This window comes from Heterodontus francisci, chromosome 15 (genome assembly GCF_036365525.1).
Source record: "Heterodontus francisci isolate sHetFra1 chromosome 15, sHetFra1.hap1, whole genome shotgun sequence".
NCBI classification, from domain to species: Eukaryota; Metazoa; Chordata; class Chondrichthyes; order Heterodontiformes; family Heterodontidae; genus Heterodontus; species Heterodontus francisci.
The window spans coordinates 16,184,771-16,202,509 of record NC_090385.1 but is presented as its reverse complement, the minus strand read 5'-3'; the positions used below and the strand labels follow the sequence as shown (position 1 = coordinate 16,202,509).

The 17,739-nt window shown below is 43.8% G+C and overlaps 1 protein-coding gene across 1 annotated transcript in view; it reads left to right on the top strand.

Annotated features, from left to right (window-relative positions):
* The window catches only part of npas2 (neuronal PAS domain protein 2), a 192,827-nt gene that overhangs the window by 10,095 nt on the left and 164,993 nt on the right, over positions 1 to 17,739 (top strand). The gene's annotated exons all lie outside the window — the stretch shown is intronic.

The following is a 17,739-nucleotide window of genomic DNA, read 5'->3' as shown; positions in this document are numbered from 1 at the left end:
AATCCTTCCATTTCCATATAGATGTGTAAATAAGGTATGGTTTAAACACACATTTTTAGATAAGTCATAACCATAGTAATTCTTGCCAGATGACTGTTTAGAAAGAATTGATTTAACAAATAAATCACTGTCATTAATGGCTGTGCTGGATTAAAATCTACAGAAATAAATTTATATAGAACTTCATAAACTCCAATATTAGCAAACTCCCATTTAGAGAAACAATTCAACCATCTGCTGTACAACTAAATGTCTTTCAATTTTAAATCCATTCACTTTTTCATTCATTTTCCATATTCATATAGCCCATTTTTATTTTTTAAATTCCAAAATGCCTGTTTGGCTCAGTTGGTGTCACTCTTGTCTTTGAGTCTGAAGATTGTGGGTTCAAGATTCACTTTGGACCTATGGATGTAGCAGAAGCTAACACTTCCGTGCAGTATGGAGGGAGTGCTCCAATATGGGAGGTGCAGTCTTTTGGTTGAAACAGTAAACAAGGCCCTGTGTTTGTGTGTTCTGCGGCACCCCCTAAACTAGAATCATAGAATGGTTGCAGCACAGAAGGAGGCCATTCAGCCCATTATATCAGTGCTGGCTCTCTGCGAGAGCAACTCACCTAGTCCAACTCCCCTGCTTTTTCTCTGTAGCCTTGCAATTTTTTTCTCTTCAGATAATTATGCAGGTCTGTTTTGAAGGCATTAATTGAAACCGCCTCCACCTTTCCAGATCCTAACCACTCACTGGGTAAAAAAGTTTTCCTCATGGCGCTGTAGCTTCTTTTGCCAATCACCTTAAATCAGTGTCCTCTGGTTCTGGATCCTTTGGCCAGTGGGAACAGTTTCTCCCAATCTACTCTGTCCAGACCCTTCATGATTTTGAACACCTCTATCAAACCTCCTCTTAATAGTCTCTTCTCCAAGGAGAACAGCCCCAACTTCTCCAGTCTATCCACATAACTGAAATTCCTGATCCCTGGAACCATTCTCGTGAATCTTTTCTGCACCCTCCCTAATACCTTCACATCCTTCTGAAAGTGTGGTGCCCAGAACTGGATATCATATTCCAGATGAGGCTAAAATACATGTTTATCATAGCTTCCTTGTTCTTGTACTCCGTATCCCTAATTGTAAAGCCCAGGATCCTATATGCTTGTTTAACCACTTTCTCAACCTGCCCTGCCACCTTCAATAATTTGTGCACATCTACGCCCAGGTCACTCTGCTCCTGAACCCTTTAGAATTTATTTGTTTCCTGTGTGTAAATTGGCTGTCATGTTTATCTACGTAACAATAATGACTGTGCCGCAAGGGCGGCATAGTGGCGCAGTGGTTAGCACCGCAGCCTCACAGCTCCAGGGACCCAGGTTCGATTCCGGGTACTGCCTGTGTGGAGTTTGCAAGTTCTCCCTGTGTCTGCGTGGGTTTTCTCCGGGTGCTCCGGTTTCCTCCACAAGCCAAAAGACTTGCAGGTTGATAGGTAAATTGGCCATTATAAATTGTCACTAGTATAGATAGGTGGTAGGGAAAAATAGGGACAGGTGGGGATGTTTGGTAGGAATATGGGATTAGTGTAGGATTAGTATAAATGGGTGGTTGATGTTCGGCACAGACTCGGTGGGCCGAAGGGCCTGTTTCAGTGCTGTATCTCTAATCTAATCTAATCTAAACTCTTTGCTGTAAAGTACTTTGGGATGTCCTGAGGTCATGGCAAAAATGTAAAATAGTTAATATCTATTTCCTGCTGTCAACGTTCTCATTCAGTGGGTGGGATTTGTCTACATTTCCAGACTAAGAAGTAGCCTTCACTCAGACAATGGTCCAATGATGCACTACACTATGGTATAGACCAGAGTCCAATCCCAGTCTGTGAACATTCACACCCAGAAAGCATGTTGTTAAGCTCAACTGGGACTTCAAGACTAAGATAAATGCAAAACAAAAGGGAGAACAGAACATCAAAAGAAGAGAAGCCTTTACAGCTAACTGTAAGTGACATTGCCAGTTTCTATGGAAACTTCTGACAAGGGATATAAAACAGTAAATTTCCTGTTTTGTTTAAGAGATAATAGAGTTAACAGCAAAGTGTGAATTGTTAGTCCATATTTTACTTCTATGTTTTGAGCTAAGTAACATCACAGCATTTTCCCAAGCCACATCAGTTAGTCACTTGATAATTTTTCCATGAACTGATAGTTAGGATTTAAAATAGTACAACATACTTTGTTTCTGAATATTAAGCTGACTGGTGCTCCATTGGGTTAAGCTGTGGCAATGGAAAATACAGGTTTACATACAGACGTCTTCACAAGGGGTTATTCCAATCTCGACCATGCCATTATGGGGAAGTACCAACTGGGTGCCAAGCACTTCCCCACCAGGATAGAAGAATCAGAAGAGGAGTCACTTCATGTCACTGTGGCACACCATTTAGTGCCCAGTTAACAAGTGGCTTGCCCTTTTGGGAGTTGTCTTTCCATCTATCAAAGCTGAGGAAGGAGGAGGAACAGAGGGAGATCACTGTGAAGAGTACAACAATAAACAATTTATTTATTTAGAGAGACAGCGCTGAAACAGGCCCTTCAGCCCACCGAGTCTGTGCAGACCATCAACCACCCATTTATACTAATCCTACATCAATCCCATATTCCTACCACATCCCCAACCTATACTTGGGGCAATTTATAATGGCCAATTTACCTATCAACCTGCAAGTCTTTGGCTGTGGGAGGAAACCAGAGCACCCGGCGGAAACCCACGCGGTCACAGGGAGAACTTGCAAACTCCGCACAGGCAGTACCCAGAATTGAACCTGGGTCGCTGGAGCTGTGAGGCTGCAGTGCTAGTCACTGCACCACTGTACCGCCTTCAATGACGTTCCACAAAAAAAATCTTCTGTAGGAAAACATCTTCCAATTCTTAAATAACTGGTTTTAGTTCATTAAACAATAGAGGGCCATAGTGAAGCAATTCAAGTGAAAACTTTTTTTTATCCATTCATGGAATGTGAACATTGCTGGCAAGGCAGCATTTGTTGCCCATCCCTGTTGTCCTTGAGCAGTTGCATTCCATGTGGTGTAGGTATATCCACAGTGCTGATATGAAGGGAGATCCAGGAGTTTCAGCCAGCGACAGTGAAGGAACAGCGATATAGTTCCAAGTTAGGATGCTGTGTGGCTTGGAAGGGAAATTGCAGTTGGTGTTGTTCCCATATGTCTGCTGCCCTTGTCATTCTAGGTGTTAGTGGTCACAGGTTTGGAAAGTGCTGTTGAAGGAGGCTAGGTGAGCTGTGTTATGAAAATACTTCCATTTTAAAAATTGTTTTTGAGGACTTGTATTTAAAGATTGTGGAGATTTGGGACTGAAGAGATCCCATAGATGCTGGACTTTGGTTTTGTTGCTCAAAAAAGATCATGGGACGGACTTGGGGAACTTTGTTTAAAAACAAATCCTTACTGGATGTCACATGCCTTAAGGTAAATAAATAGCAAGAGTCTTGGTGACTAGGGGAAATTGTTTACAGAGAAGTGACATGTCAAGATTTATGGTGGTCAAGAGTTGGTTTTGTTTTGGATATTGTTTTGAGTCAGTTTGTTGGGGGGGGGGGGGGGGGGTGGAGGGGAGCCTGTTAAGAGAGAAACAACCAGCTCATCCTTTTTTCACCTCTTTGAGAAACCCTGAGAATCCAGTGTGTGATAGCTGATACCCCTGATGGCGCATTTGAACTCGCCTGAAGAGAACTACTTCAAAAAGATCCCAGTGACAGCCATCTATGGACACCAGAATAAGGGACAACTGAGATCATTCCATATCTTATCCTTTCCTTCAAGAAGTAACAAGTATTTGGCCAAAGTTTTTTTTTTGTCGTTTATGTAAAGAGATCTCTGCAGAGAAAACATCTTTTTTTCTTTAACTGGGGTGTGTGTGTGTGTGTGTTGGGCTAATCTAAAAGGGAACTTTCATATTTCAATCTGTGTGTTAATGCTTTGCATCTTTACTGAATATGTCTTGTTTTATAATAAATTAATAATTTTGTTTATTAAAGAAAACTGGTTGGTGGATTTTAATAAAAATAGAGTATATAATTGGCCATATCAGTAACCAGGTAAACATTTAAATATATGTTGTGACCTGTAGAGAAGTGGAACTAGAGGAAGACAATGCACTCCTCCCACCTTAGTCATAACAGTTGCTGCAGTGCATCTTGTAGATGGTACACACTACTGCCATTATCTGGTGGTGGTGGAGGGAGTGAATGTTTAAGGTGGTGGATGGGGAGCCAATTCAGCGGATGTTATCAAGCGTCTTGAGTGTTGTTGGAAATGCACTCATCCAGGCAAGTGGAGAGTATTTCATCACTTTCCTAACTTGTGCCTTGTAGATGGTGGACAGGCTTTGGGGAGTCTGGAGGTGAGTTACTCAATGCAGAATTCCCAGCCTCTGACCTGCTCCTGTAGCCACTGTATTTATATGCCTGGTGCAGTTAATTTTTTGGTCAATGGTAACCCCCTAGGATGTTGATGGTGGGGGATTCAGTGATGGGGTAATGCCGTTGAACACCAAGGCGAGATGGTGGGATGTTCTGTTTTTGGACATGGCATTGCCTGGCATTCATGTTACTTGCCACTTATCAGCTCATTGATAGCAGCATGAAACTTTGTAAAAGTAAGATAAGAGTAAGTAAAGTGTCAGAGTGCTGATGACTGATTATTATTACTTGTATCCTTGAAAACAGGAATATCTTGCGGCTCATTTCTATTCCCTAGGCTTGAACACTGTGCCATTGGAGCGGTTAAATGAAGGTATATGAGAATACACTTGTAATACAACAGGGAGCAGACTAAAGGCACAATGGAGGGATTTATTCAGTTCAAAATCTTTCCAATTCAACACAAGACATCCTTGAACATTCATTATACCTACTGGTAGAACTATGTTCAAATTCATTCCACTCAGGCCTGTTTCTGCTTTACCACTTTTGATGTATTACTTGTTTTAGGAATATAGGATTATATCACTCTTTAATGCTTATGCTCTCGGCCACTCAGATCATTAATCTACCTCCCTAGCTCCATTGAAAAGTTGAGAGGACTTAACCCTATAACCCAACAGAAGTAGAATGAATATTTGTCAAAACAAAATGCAGGGAAATAATGCAAAATATTAGATATTTTTAGAAGGAAGCAAACACATGCACCAAAATAATCATGAAACAAAATGCAAAATACTGCAGATGCTGAAGATCCAAGATAAATGCAAATAACGGCGAAAATATTCAGCAGGTCAGGCAGCATCTGTTGAGGGACAAAGGGAAAGTTAACTGGCTGGATTTTATCTGGCCCTTGGAGACAGGTTGCGAGGCAGAGGGGAGCAGACGAAATGGCATGGAGTGGCATCAGGCAGCGTGCCCCATGGGCAAGTACACCAAGGTGCCTCTGACCCCCTGTGCTTCCTAGGGTCCTGCCATCCATTGTATATTCCCTTGCCTTGTTAGTCGTTCTGAAATGCATCACCTCACACTTCTCAGGATTAAATTCCATTTGCTACAGCTCCGCCCATCTTACCAGCCCATCTATATCGTCCTGTAATCTAAGGCTTTCCTCCTCACTATTTACGACACCACCAATTTTCGTGTCATCTGCGAACTTACTGATCAATGGTTTTTCGTCAAAACCGACGTTCCCTCTATTTTTTTTTGCAATTTGCGGTGATTTACTTAAGTGCGCAACCCCATTGAATTTTTTCGTGTGGCTTTGCGAGGTATTTTAACGGGGACAACGTGTGCGGCGACTTTCGGGTTGCTGCGTAGCCGCACAGCTGAAAGGGAACATTGGTCAAAACTCCTTTTCTGACGAAGGGTCATAAACTTACATTAGCAGGCAGTTTGCCACACTAAGAATTGAGGCGAGCCATGCTAAGCCTGAAGGCAGTAGTCAGAGAGGGGTAGGGCTTCTCCTGGCCTCATAACAACCTCCCCCCCAATACATATTCCAGGCTATTTTGTGAATAGCCCTCAAAGCTCCACTCATACCCACCTGAAAACAGCAAATGGTGTACAACCACTCTTTACCTATGTAAACACTCACCTGCCTATTCTGGTGTGGGCGAGTCGTGCACCTATTAATTGCAAATTGTGTCAGGCAGGGCTTGAGCATCTAAGAGGTGGATGAGATTCCCCACGTTCTTGCAATTTTCCACTGCCAGCCGTCAGTATCTCGGGTGAGGTAGATGAAAGCCATTCATCATGACTCATGCTGGTTCATTCCTTTGACATTGGCATACCTCTGGTACCTCATCCAAGTAGCCATTCTTTATTTGTGACTGTGGCGGTTAAGGCTAATGCCACATTCCCAGTGGGGAATACAATTGCAGGAAGCTTCAGGTACAGAGCGGGCTGTGCCCCTCAATGTACTACTTGTACCCATTGCTTTAAGTGAGAGTGTGGAAGCAGAGCATGTGTCTTCCTGAGCATTGGCAGGTTAATTGACCAAAGTGGGGACCATAGCTAAACATAATCCTGTCCTCTCCCATCACTTACTTTAATATATTCTTAGAAATGCTGTTGAAGGCCAATAATAAGAGCAATAACAGGACTGTTATCAGGAATGCGACCTCTAAATCTGTATTTCACCTGTGCAATATCCACCATAAGAATAATAACCGGTATTTCCCCTTACACAGTCAAGGGACACTGCAACTAATTGTAGAACCATTCCCAATCACTGAGACAGCTAACCTAGCAGTTAAGACCAGGGATCAAAATAGGGATCTTTCCCTCTGATTTGGCTCAGTATCATATCATCTGCTATATGTATATCCACATCCTGTGAGATCAGCTGAGTGGCGCAGTGGTTAGCACCGCAGCCTCACAGCTCCAGCAACCTGGGTTCAATTCTGGGTGCTGCCTGTGTGGAGTTTGCAAGTTCTCCCTGTGTCTGCGTGGGTTTCCTCCGGGTGCTCCGGTTTCCTCCCACATGCCAAAGACTTGCAGGTTGATCGGTAAATTGGCCATTATAAATTGCCCCTATTATAGGTAGGTGATAGGGATAGGTGGGGATGTGGTAGGAATATGGAATTAGAGTAGGATTAGTATAAATGGGTGGTTGATGGTCGGCACAGACTCGGTGGTCCGAAGGGCCTGTTTCAGTGCTGTATCTCTAAACTAAACTAAAAAACTAAATTGAGCCTATATTCACTGGAGTTTAGAAGAATGAGAGATGATCTCATTGAAACTTACAAGATTCTGAAGCAGCTTGCCAGGGTAGACACTGAGAGGTTGTTTCCCCTGGCTGGCGAATCTAAAACACAGGGGCACAGTCTCAGGATAAGGGGACGATCATTTAGGAATGAGATGAGGAGAAATTTCTTCACTCAAAGGGTTGCGAATCTTTGGAATTCTCTACCTCAGAGGGTTGTGGATGCTTCATCATTGAATATATTTAAGGCAGGGATAGGCAGATTTTTGGTCTCAGAGGGAATCAAGGGATACGACGTGTGGGCGGGAAAGTGGTGTTGAAGCCTAAGATCAGCCATGATCGTATTGAATGGTGGAGCAGGCTCAATGGGCCTAATGATCTACTCCTGCTCCTACTTCTTATGTTCTTATGTCATTATGTTCTTCAGTATGTTGCCTATTATATATCCCAGTATCTCTTACAGATTATCTGATTTTGCCTATCAGCATCTAGTTCCAATAATAAATCACCATTCCATGTACAGCCTCTATTAAGAGTCTACTTAAAGCTGAAAACATATCCAAATCATCGGTTATAGGCAGGTTTTACTGTCTTACTGGAGCTTATTCATTGAAACACTGTTTGCTTCGTTCAAGGAAGAAATTATAAATTAATTTGCTTTATAGTATCCATATCCTGAAAGGTTCATTCAGAAAGGGTTTTCTCCTAATAACTTCTTGGTCTACATCTGTAGTATAAGGATATATAGGGTTAATGCTGAAGACAGTCAGGCCAACCCCTCCCACTGTAAGAGTGATGATGTAACAGTCACATGAGGTTAGGTTTGGGAGAAGAGAGAGCAGCAGCAAGGATGTTAGTTTAGGAGGCTTGACAACAGTATACATAGGGTTGTGCAAATAATAAATTCTTATTAATAATAATAATATATAATTCTTAGTTGTCCTTATCCTGAGTTTGAGATGTTCTCCAGAATGCCCCAGCAATACTACTAAATATAACAACATCATGCAACATGGAGGCAGCAGTTAAAACGGCCAGGAATATTTGAAGATCTCCTTACCTTGTGAAGTAGCACCAGGAGAACAACAGATCTTGTCGGCGGACTGCAATGAGCTCCAGAGCTGCTCCGCACCCGAAAAAGATGCGGACGGTCGGTGAGTCAGCTGTGCGGCCTTTCAGATGGCACCGCAGAGGCGTGGTGCTCTGCAACAAAACACACTGGTCCAGTGATTCCAGGATCAGGTGAGAGAATTTTAAAAGGCCCATTTTTGGCTAATGGCGCACTGGGTCAGGAAAAAAGTAGGGAGCCGGATTGATTGGGCGATAAGGTGATTCAGGAGTCGGGCACAGTCGGCAGCCTTTACCCAACCAGAACATGGAGAGAAAGCACAGGAAATCCCCAGAAAGATGACAAACACCTCCAGCAAAGCCTCAAACATTTAAAGAGATAAGCGAAAAATAAAAATAAAGAAAATAAAAGCCTAACAAAGCCCTGGAAGAAAAATGGATCTGAAATTGGGAATGCCTGAAAGCTTCCACTATCAGGAAGGATCTAATCAGGTACAATATTGGTCCTTATGGAGTAAAAGATTCCTACAATTTAGGATTGCTTCCCGACTCCATATCACATCAGAAGTAGAACAAGTGAAGATTCTTTTATATTCAATAGGAGTGATTGCAGACGACATGATAAAGCAGCAAGGGATAAATGAAATGTCTGATAAATTTGTAGATGTACTTCAAGCTTTTGATAAATATTTGAATCCTCGCACCAATTCTTCAAAAGAGCCAAATTTAACAAACAGAAGTTAGGTGAATCCACAGACTCATATAAATGATCTGTACAGATTGGCAGAGGGATGCAAATACAGCAAATTAAAGGCAGAACTAATAAGGGACCGAATAGTTGTCAGCAAGCTGATGAATCCTTGTCAGACCTTTTGCAGTTGAAAGAGGACCTTACATTCGAAAAGGTCATTCAGATTGTAAGACAGCCTGAAGTTCGCAAACAAAATATGGCCATTCTGCAGGCTGAAGACAAGCCGTGGATGAGAGGAAGTCCAATGACTGGGCAGTTTGTGAAGCCAATGTCAGAAAAGCACTTTGTGGAAAAGCAGACACACACAGGTGAAAAGGTGCATGACATTAGGAAACTGTGCCAATGCTGTGGAGCCAGGCAAACCCACAGATGGAAGCAGTGCTCAGCAAGTAAATCTGAGTGTTATAATTAGTAATAAGACTGGACTTCATAGGAAAATGTGCCAGAGTAAAATTTCTTTGTTCAAGAGTGCAAAGTAGAACACTTTTGTGCAAAGAGTAGTGAATCAAGTGCACCAATATCCAGAGGACAAAGAACCAGAAAATTTCCTTGGAGAAATTCATGACCAAAACCAAGAATTCTGGATGGCAGACATCTACGTAAATGGACACTGGTGAATTTTAAACTAGACATGGGCTAGAGTCACTGTGCTATCCGAGAAAGAGCTATGGGTGATGAAACATTGCCTACAATCAGTGGATATGTAGTTGCATGGTCCAGGTGGGACACAACAGAAAGTAAAAGGGAAACTTCAAGCAACTCTCCAGTATAGAGGGAGACAAATTATGGAGACCTTATATGTCTTGCATAATCAAGAATTTTCCTTACTGAGTAGAAAAGCACGTTTGACCTGCATCTGATCAAGAAGATTGAGGTCAAGCAAACACAGGTAAACAATTGCTTTCAAGCTGAATACCCAAAGCTATTCACAGTAAAGGCCTGCTACCCTACCCGAACCTAACAGGACCCAACGACATGTGTCGGGTTCGGGTCGGGTCGGGTTGCACTTCCGGGTCTGGCATTCGGGCTCGGCTCGGGCCGGGTCGGACACACTCCATCACAGGTAAGTGACTCCAATGTTAATTTAATTTTTGGACTAGAAAGGTGGTTTTGTTACAGTTACTTTAAGCTTGTGCAGACCGGCAACAAAGTGAAAAACAGAAGGTAAGTTAACTGATGGTCGGATGGGGTCGGGTCAGGTGCAGCAAAAAATGGAAGGACTCAGGCCGGGTCGGGCTCGGGTCAGATGTGGTTCTGTTGGGCTCGGGTCAGGTTTTTTTTTGTGGACCTGAGCAGGCCTTTAATTCACAGGGCTCGGCAGACTCAAGACAGAATATAGAATCACACTTAAGGAAGGGGCCAAGCTAGTGTGTATCTTTACACCCAGAAAAATACCCCATCCATTATTAAACCAAGTTCAAGACCAGTTGGAGGAGATGACAAGAATGGGCATTATCTCTCCTGTAATACAACCAACGGCCATGATTCCTGTCCCAAAACAAATGGAACTCTGCCTATATGCATGGAGTTAACACAGCTCAACAAGACATGTGAGATTCATCCAATGTCCACAGATGATGACAGCTTAGCGAAACCCTCTTACAGCACCCTGTTTACAAAACTGGATGCCAGGTGTGGGTTTTGGCAGGTACCCTTAGATGAGAGCTCAGGAATACTAACCACATCTATAACACCTATCAGGAGGTTTTGTTTCGGTCGGTTACCGTTTGGAATAACGTCCACACCAGAGATCTTTCAAAGATCTATGTCTAACATCTTAGAAAGGCTCAAAGGAGATATTTGTCACATCAATGACATTCTGATACATGGATAGTCGGTAGACGAACACGACCAAAATGTTTGAGCAGTTCTACAATGACTTCAAGAAACAGGACTAACTCTGAACAACAAGTGCGAATTTTCCAAAAACTCAATTTGTTTCTTAGTGAGCAGATCCACAGAAGACAAGGGCCATTACGGAATTTCCTACTCCTACTACCGATCAGCAGCTTCAGAGATTGTAAACCATTTAGCAAAGTTTCTACCTCACTTAACACAGATAACTGAACTACTGAGACAACTTCTTAAAAAGCAGCAGGGGTGGTGTTGGAATTCCCACCAAGAACAAACATTCCAGAAGATTAAAGAGATGCTTATATCACTGAACATCTTAGTAGACTACAACCCTACACTACCTACAATGATAGCAGCAGATGCCTCCTCAACTGGATTAGTGGCGGTTCTTTATCAGGAGCAACCTGATGGTTCCTGTAGACCAATATTCTAGGCATCTAGAGCTTTGTCAGACACAGAGGCACGGTATGCGGTCATAGAAAAAGAAGCAATAGCCGTCACATGGGCCTGTGAAAACATTTTTGACTACATAGTTGGATTAAGTGTCGTCATCGAGATAGACCATAAACCTTTGATCTCTTTGTTAGACGAAAAGGAGATTGCGAAAATGCCTCCACGAATATGAAGATTTTGTCTAAGGTTAATGAGGTTTACATATGAGACAGTTTCCGTCCAAGGGAAGTTGCAGGAGTCAGCCAATGCGCTATCGAGGGCGATGATAGACCATCAAACACAGCAAGATGTGAATTTTGCCTGCGAGATAGAATCATATTCACAACATATTGTTCAAAATTGGCCAACAGAAGTTGCATGAAATACACCAAGCCCAAAAAAGCGATGAATGGCACATCCACATAAGGCATAGGAAATGAGTATAGGAAATACTTTACCATTATCGATGAATTCTCAGTTCTAATTTATCGATCTATAGCGTTGATGTGTGGATAATCACCTGTAGCAATTCTGATGGGCAGGAAGATAAGAACTCAGCTTCCGGTATTGCCTAAAAAATGAGGGAAGGTACAGTAATCCACACACATGAGAACTTCCAGTGATCATATATGATACACACAACTGAAGGGAACATACGAAGAAATCGGAGGAACATCATCCTTATTCCCCAAAAGCAACAACCAATCATTCATTTGGAAGATCCAGATGAAGATGAACAAACGCAAACCGAACAGAATGCTACTACCCGTGATAAAGATCAACCAATTCAGCCATCCAGACTTACAGGGAAGATCGTCCCCGTCAGACTACAATCAGATCGGGGAGAGTCATGAAAAGTCCTAACCAACTAAATTTGTGAAGTCAGAGACTTGGAAGGAGAGAGGGTAGTAGATAAGTCAAGTATGTATATATGTTTTAGAAAATGTTGGATAAAGACTTGCGGGGAGATGTAATACAAGAATGTAAAGGGTTAATGCTGAAATCAGTGGGAGCAACCCCTTGCACTGTAAGAGTGATGATATAACAGTCACATGAGGTTAGGCTTGGGAAATGAAGAGGGCAGCACCAAGGATGCTAGCTTAGGAGTCTTGATGAGAGTTTATCTTGTGTTGTGTAAATAATAGAGTTCTTAGTTGACCTATCCTAAGTCTGAGATGTTCTCCAGAATGCCCCAGCAACGCTACTAAATACAACAACAATAAGCAACAGCATCCAATGGACTAACTCTTTTCTCGGCTGAATGATACTAATGCACTTTGTAAATATGTAATCAGGAGTTAAAAAAGAACTGAATGTCAAGCTAGGCTTTGGCCTTTGATCCACAGTCTTGATCAGGTGAATGTTCAGAACTTTATTTACTTTACTGGGTCAGTGTGAGTCACAGTACATTTTCCAATTCATAAATAGAGGTCACCATTGCTCAAAGCCATTCGCAGAGTGACCCACAGATTAACTGACTTCATTCCCTATGTAAGATGTTGGCCTACTTACGAGTAAATTCAATAGCTTAAATTGAGTAAAAGATAAAAAACATACTTCAAAAAGGGAAGAGTTGAACAAATGAGGCTCAAAAGGGAATAATATGGAAAGGAACTATTGCTCCTGAGCTTGTGTTTTCAGGGTAGGTATTAGGGCTACACAATTTGCCTCTGTAAGCCGGAACAGCTAGAAATGGCGGTGCGCCGCTTCCAGCCACCTCCAGCAAGGACCAACATGTTTGTAAGGGTGCTAATGCAGGCATGCCGTTTGTGTGCTGGAAGCATGCAGAGTGGACAAATTGTAGCAGCAAACAGCCTCTCAGGTTGCTTTGACACACGTTCCACTAATTTGGACTGTGCCGGTCCAGTTAATGCCCTCTCCTATTCAGTCACAGCTGAGCTGCATAAGAGACTGCCCCCCCTCCCTCCCCACAACCATCACAAGCGTTATTGACAGGGCCAGCCATCCAATGCAGTTGAGGTGCTTTTGACCTACTTTTGCTCTTGCAAAGTTTGTGGAAGTACTCTGTTGTGTTCTTGGAGGAGTTTTGGCAACTTGTTGGGTTTTGAAGAAAGTGTTGCTGCATCCTGACGGGTAGGTTAGAGGGGTTTTCTGTCCTGCTTGCAGAAAGCCTGCTAGAGTTCTGGGGGCTATAGGTGCAGATCCTCTTGGCCTGCAACATGACAGGGACATGGAACACAGGCAGCAGAGAGGGGAAGCTGTGCTTGAAGGGAGGAGGAAGTGGGCTCTCAACAGAAAGCCCTACCCACCACTGGTACAGGGAGCATTCCTCCTACCTCCACCTCACCCAGGAGCAATGTCTAAGGTGCCTTCCCGCTCCGTGACCAATTGAGGCCCTTAACTGGGCAATTAACCCCAATTAAGGGCCTCTTCCTGCCCCAGCCACAATTAGCCTTGTGGCGGGCAGCCTATCGCAGCATGGGAAGCATGGCACAAAAAACTGCGGGCTGCTTCCTGGCTCCTGAGTGGGGGGCACTCGTTAAAAGGCACTTAGGGCTACTGACCACCCCTTCCTCCTTCCCTGCTACTCCCACCCCACAGGACCCCTCCCGCCCTGACCTACCTGCGGCCTGGGTCCAGTGATACTCCTTGGCATCCGGTAGATGCTCCTCCAGCAGCCACTACCGCCTCTGTGATGGTGCTGCAGCTGCTGGCCTCTGATTGGCTGGCAGCTCTCCAAAGGTGGGACTTCCGGCAACAGGGTCCTTGATCCTGTGGAAGGCCCACCGCTGTCCACTTAAGTGCCTGATTGGCACAAGATTCAGCAGGCCTTCCGGAAAAGAGGTGACACGGGGATCTTGGTGTCGCTTTTTTCCGGACATCGAAACACCCTTTGCCAGAATAAAGTCCCAGCCATTGTGTGCTGATCCCACCAACAGCCTTGGACATTGAGGCATGCAGTAAGTGTGCATCTCACCTCACTCAGAGAGCTCATAGTATTGGGGAGATGGTGTCGTAGTGGTAATGTCTTCTTCTTTGGCCTCCTTGTCTCGAGAGACAATGGGTAAGTGCCTGGAGGTGGTCAGTGGTTTGTGGAGCAGCGCCTGGAGTGGCTATAAAGGCCAATTCTAGAGTGACAGACTCTTCCACAGGTGCTGCAGATAAAATTGGTTGTCGGGGCTGTTACACAGTTGGCTCTCTCCTTGCGCTTCTGACTTTTTTTTCCTGCCAACTGCTAAGTCTCTTCGACTCGCCACTCTTTAGCCCCACCTTAATGGCTGGTAATGTCACTGCACTCATAATCCAGAGGTCCAGCCTAATACCCTGGGGACACGGGGTCAAATGCCACCACAGCAGCTGGTGGAATTTAAATTCAATTAAGCCTTACAGAAAGCTTTTGATAAGGACCCAAACAGAAGATTAGTAAACAAAATTAGAGGACATGGGATTGGGGGTAATATACTGCTATGGATTAAGAATTGGTTAACGGACAGAAAACAGAGAGTAGAAATAAATGGGTCATTCTCAGGCTGGCAGGCTATTACTAATGGGGTACCGCAAGGATCAGTGCTGGGGCCACAGATGTTCACAAACTTTACAAAAGATTTGGATGTGGGGACCAAATGTAATATTTCCAAATTTGCTGAGGACACAAAACTAGGTGGGAATGCATGTTGTGAGGAAGATGCAAGGAGGCTTCAAGGGGACTTGGATAGGCTAAGTGAATGGGCAAGAACATGACAGATGAAATATATGTGAATAAGTGTGAAGTGATCCACTTTGGCAGAAAAAAAACAGAAAGGCAGATTATTTCTTAAATGGTGTGAGGTTGGGAAGTGTTGCTGTTCAAAGGGACCTGGGTGTCCTTGTTCATGAGTCACTAAAAGCTAGCATGCAGGTGCAGCAAGTAATTAGGAAGGCAATTGGTATGTTGGCCTTCCTTGCAAGGGGATTTGAGTACAGGAGTAAAGATGTCTTGCTGCAATTGTATAACGCCTTGATAAGTCTGCACCTGGAGTATTGTTTACAGTTTTGGTCTCCTTATCTAAGGAAGGACATACTTGCCAAAGCAAGAGTGCAACGGAGGTTCACCAGATTAATCCCTGGGATGGCGGGATTGTCTTAGGAGGAGAGATTGCAGAAACTGGGCCTGTATTCTCTAGAGTTTCGAAGAATGAGAGGTGATCACATTGAAACTTACAAAGTTCTTACAGGGTGGGACAGGGTGGATGTAGATAGGATGTTTCTTCTGGCTGGTGAGTCTAGAACCAGGGAGACAGTCTCAGAGTAAGGGACAGGTCATTTAAGACTGAGATGGGAAGGAATTTCTTTACTCAGAGGGTGGTAAATCTTTGGAATTCTCTACCCCAGAGGGCTGTGGAAGCTCAATCATTGAGCATGTTCAAGACAGAAGTCGACAGGTTTCTGGATACTAATGACATCGATGGATATGGGGATAGTGGGGAAAAATGGCTTAGAGATAGATGATCAGACATGATCTGTTTGAATGGCCGAGCAAGCTCGATGGGCCTAATGGCCTACTCCTGCTCCTATGATCCTATGATCCTATAGATTAATAAAAATGTGGAATTAAAAGCTAGAGTCAGTAATGGTGCCATGAAGCTATCATCGATTGTTGTAAAAATCCATCTGCTTCACTAATGTTCTTTAGGGAAGGAAATCTGCCATCCTTACCTAGTCTGGCCTACATGTGACTCCAGACCCACAGCAATGTGGTTGACTCTTAACAGCTCTCTGAAATGATCTAGCAAGCCACTCAATTCAAAGAAAATTAGGGATGGCAACAAATGCCAGTGACATCCACATCCCATGAAAATGTAAAATAAAAAGGCTTGGTAAATGGACAGCTTCATTAGTGCAGTAGAAAATGCTCTTAAAATGTTGGGAAGTCTAGTTAAGGTGCATTGTAGAGGGAATTCTTACATTTATCCCACCTCATCATTAACTTCCGGCCAACAGTTATTTATAGCACTTGGCAGACCTTTGGAGGTAACACAGGTCAGGTCTATGGACTTTTGCACTGGAATTTGCTGTGATTCGAAGGCCCTTTGGTGCAGCACCTTCTTCAGGGGATCAGAGATTTGTGTGAACAGGACAAGCAACTGTGCAGGCCCTTAACCAGTAAGACTGAAGTATTATTAATAAGCAGCACAGAGTCGAAACCAGGAAGTGTAAATTAGAACTCCAAGGTTGGTTGGAATGGACACAGGAGGCTGCATTTTAAGACTCTGCCGCCGAAGTCCATCTTCCTCATCGCAACACTCCACCTCATCTCCATGAAGCTTCCTGCTGGAGTAGATCTACCCTACAGGATGAGGGGGAAACTATTTAACCTACGTAGCCTCCAGTCCAGAACCAAGGCCACTCCAACCTCGGTCATCGAGCTGCAGTATGCTGTCGACGCTTGCATATGCGCACACTCAGAGGCCGGGCTTCAAACCCTCATCAATGCAGTCATGGAGGTGTATGAAAGAATGTGCCTTAAGCTAAACATCTGGGAGACAACGGTCCTCTACCAGCCTGCTCCTGCAGCACAAAACAGCCCCCTAACTATTAAGATCCACGGCGAAGTACTGGACAATGTGGATCACTTCCCATACACCAATATCCTGGAGCATATCAACATTACAAAGGAGGAGGTTGGAGGTATTGAAGCACATTAACGTGGATAAATCACCAGGGTCTGACCAAATGTATCCTAGGATGCTATGGGAAGCAAGGGAGGAGATTGCTGGGGCCCGAGCAGAGAATTTTGTATCATCGTTAGCCACAGGTGAGGTACCGGAAGACTGGAGGATAGCTAATGTTGTGCCTTTATTTAAGAAGGGCAGCAGGGATAAGCCAGGGAACTACAGGCTGGTGAGCCTTACATCAGTGGTGGGAAAGTTATTGGAAGGGATTCTGAGAGACAGGATTTATATGCATCTGGAAAGGCATGGTCTGATTAGGGATAGTCAGCATGGCTTTGTGCGTGGAAAATCATGTCTCACAAATTTAATTGAGTTTTTCGAGGAGGTGATCAAGAGGATTGATGAGGGCAGGGCGATAGACGTTGTCTACATGGACTTTAGCAAGGCCTTTGACAAGGTCCTGCATGGTAGACTGGTCCAGAAGGTTCGAGCACATGGGATCCAGGGTGAGCTAGCAAATTGGATACAAAATTGGCTTGGTAGGAGGCAGAGGGTGGTAGTGGAGGGTTGTTTTTCAGATTGGAGGCCGGTGACCAGTGGTGTGCCGCAGGGATCAGTGCTGGGCCCTCTGTTGTTTGTCATATATATTAATGACTTGGATGTGAATGTAGGGGGCATGAGTAGTAAGTTTGCAGATGACACCAAAATTGGTGGTATCATGGACAGTGAAGAAGGTTGTCTAAGCTTACAACAGGATATAGATCAACTGGGAAAGTCGGCAAGGGAGTGGCAAATGAAATTTAATGCAGACAAGTGTGAAATGATGCATT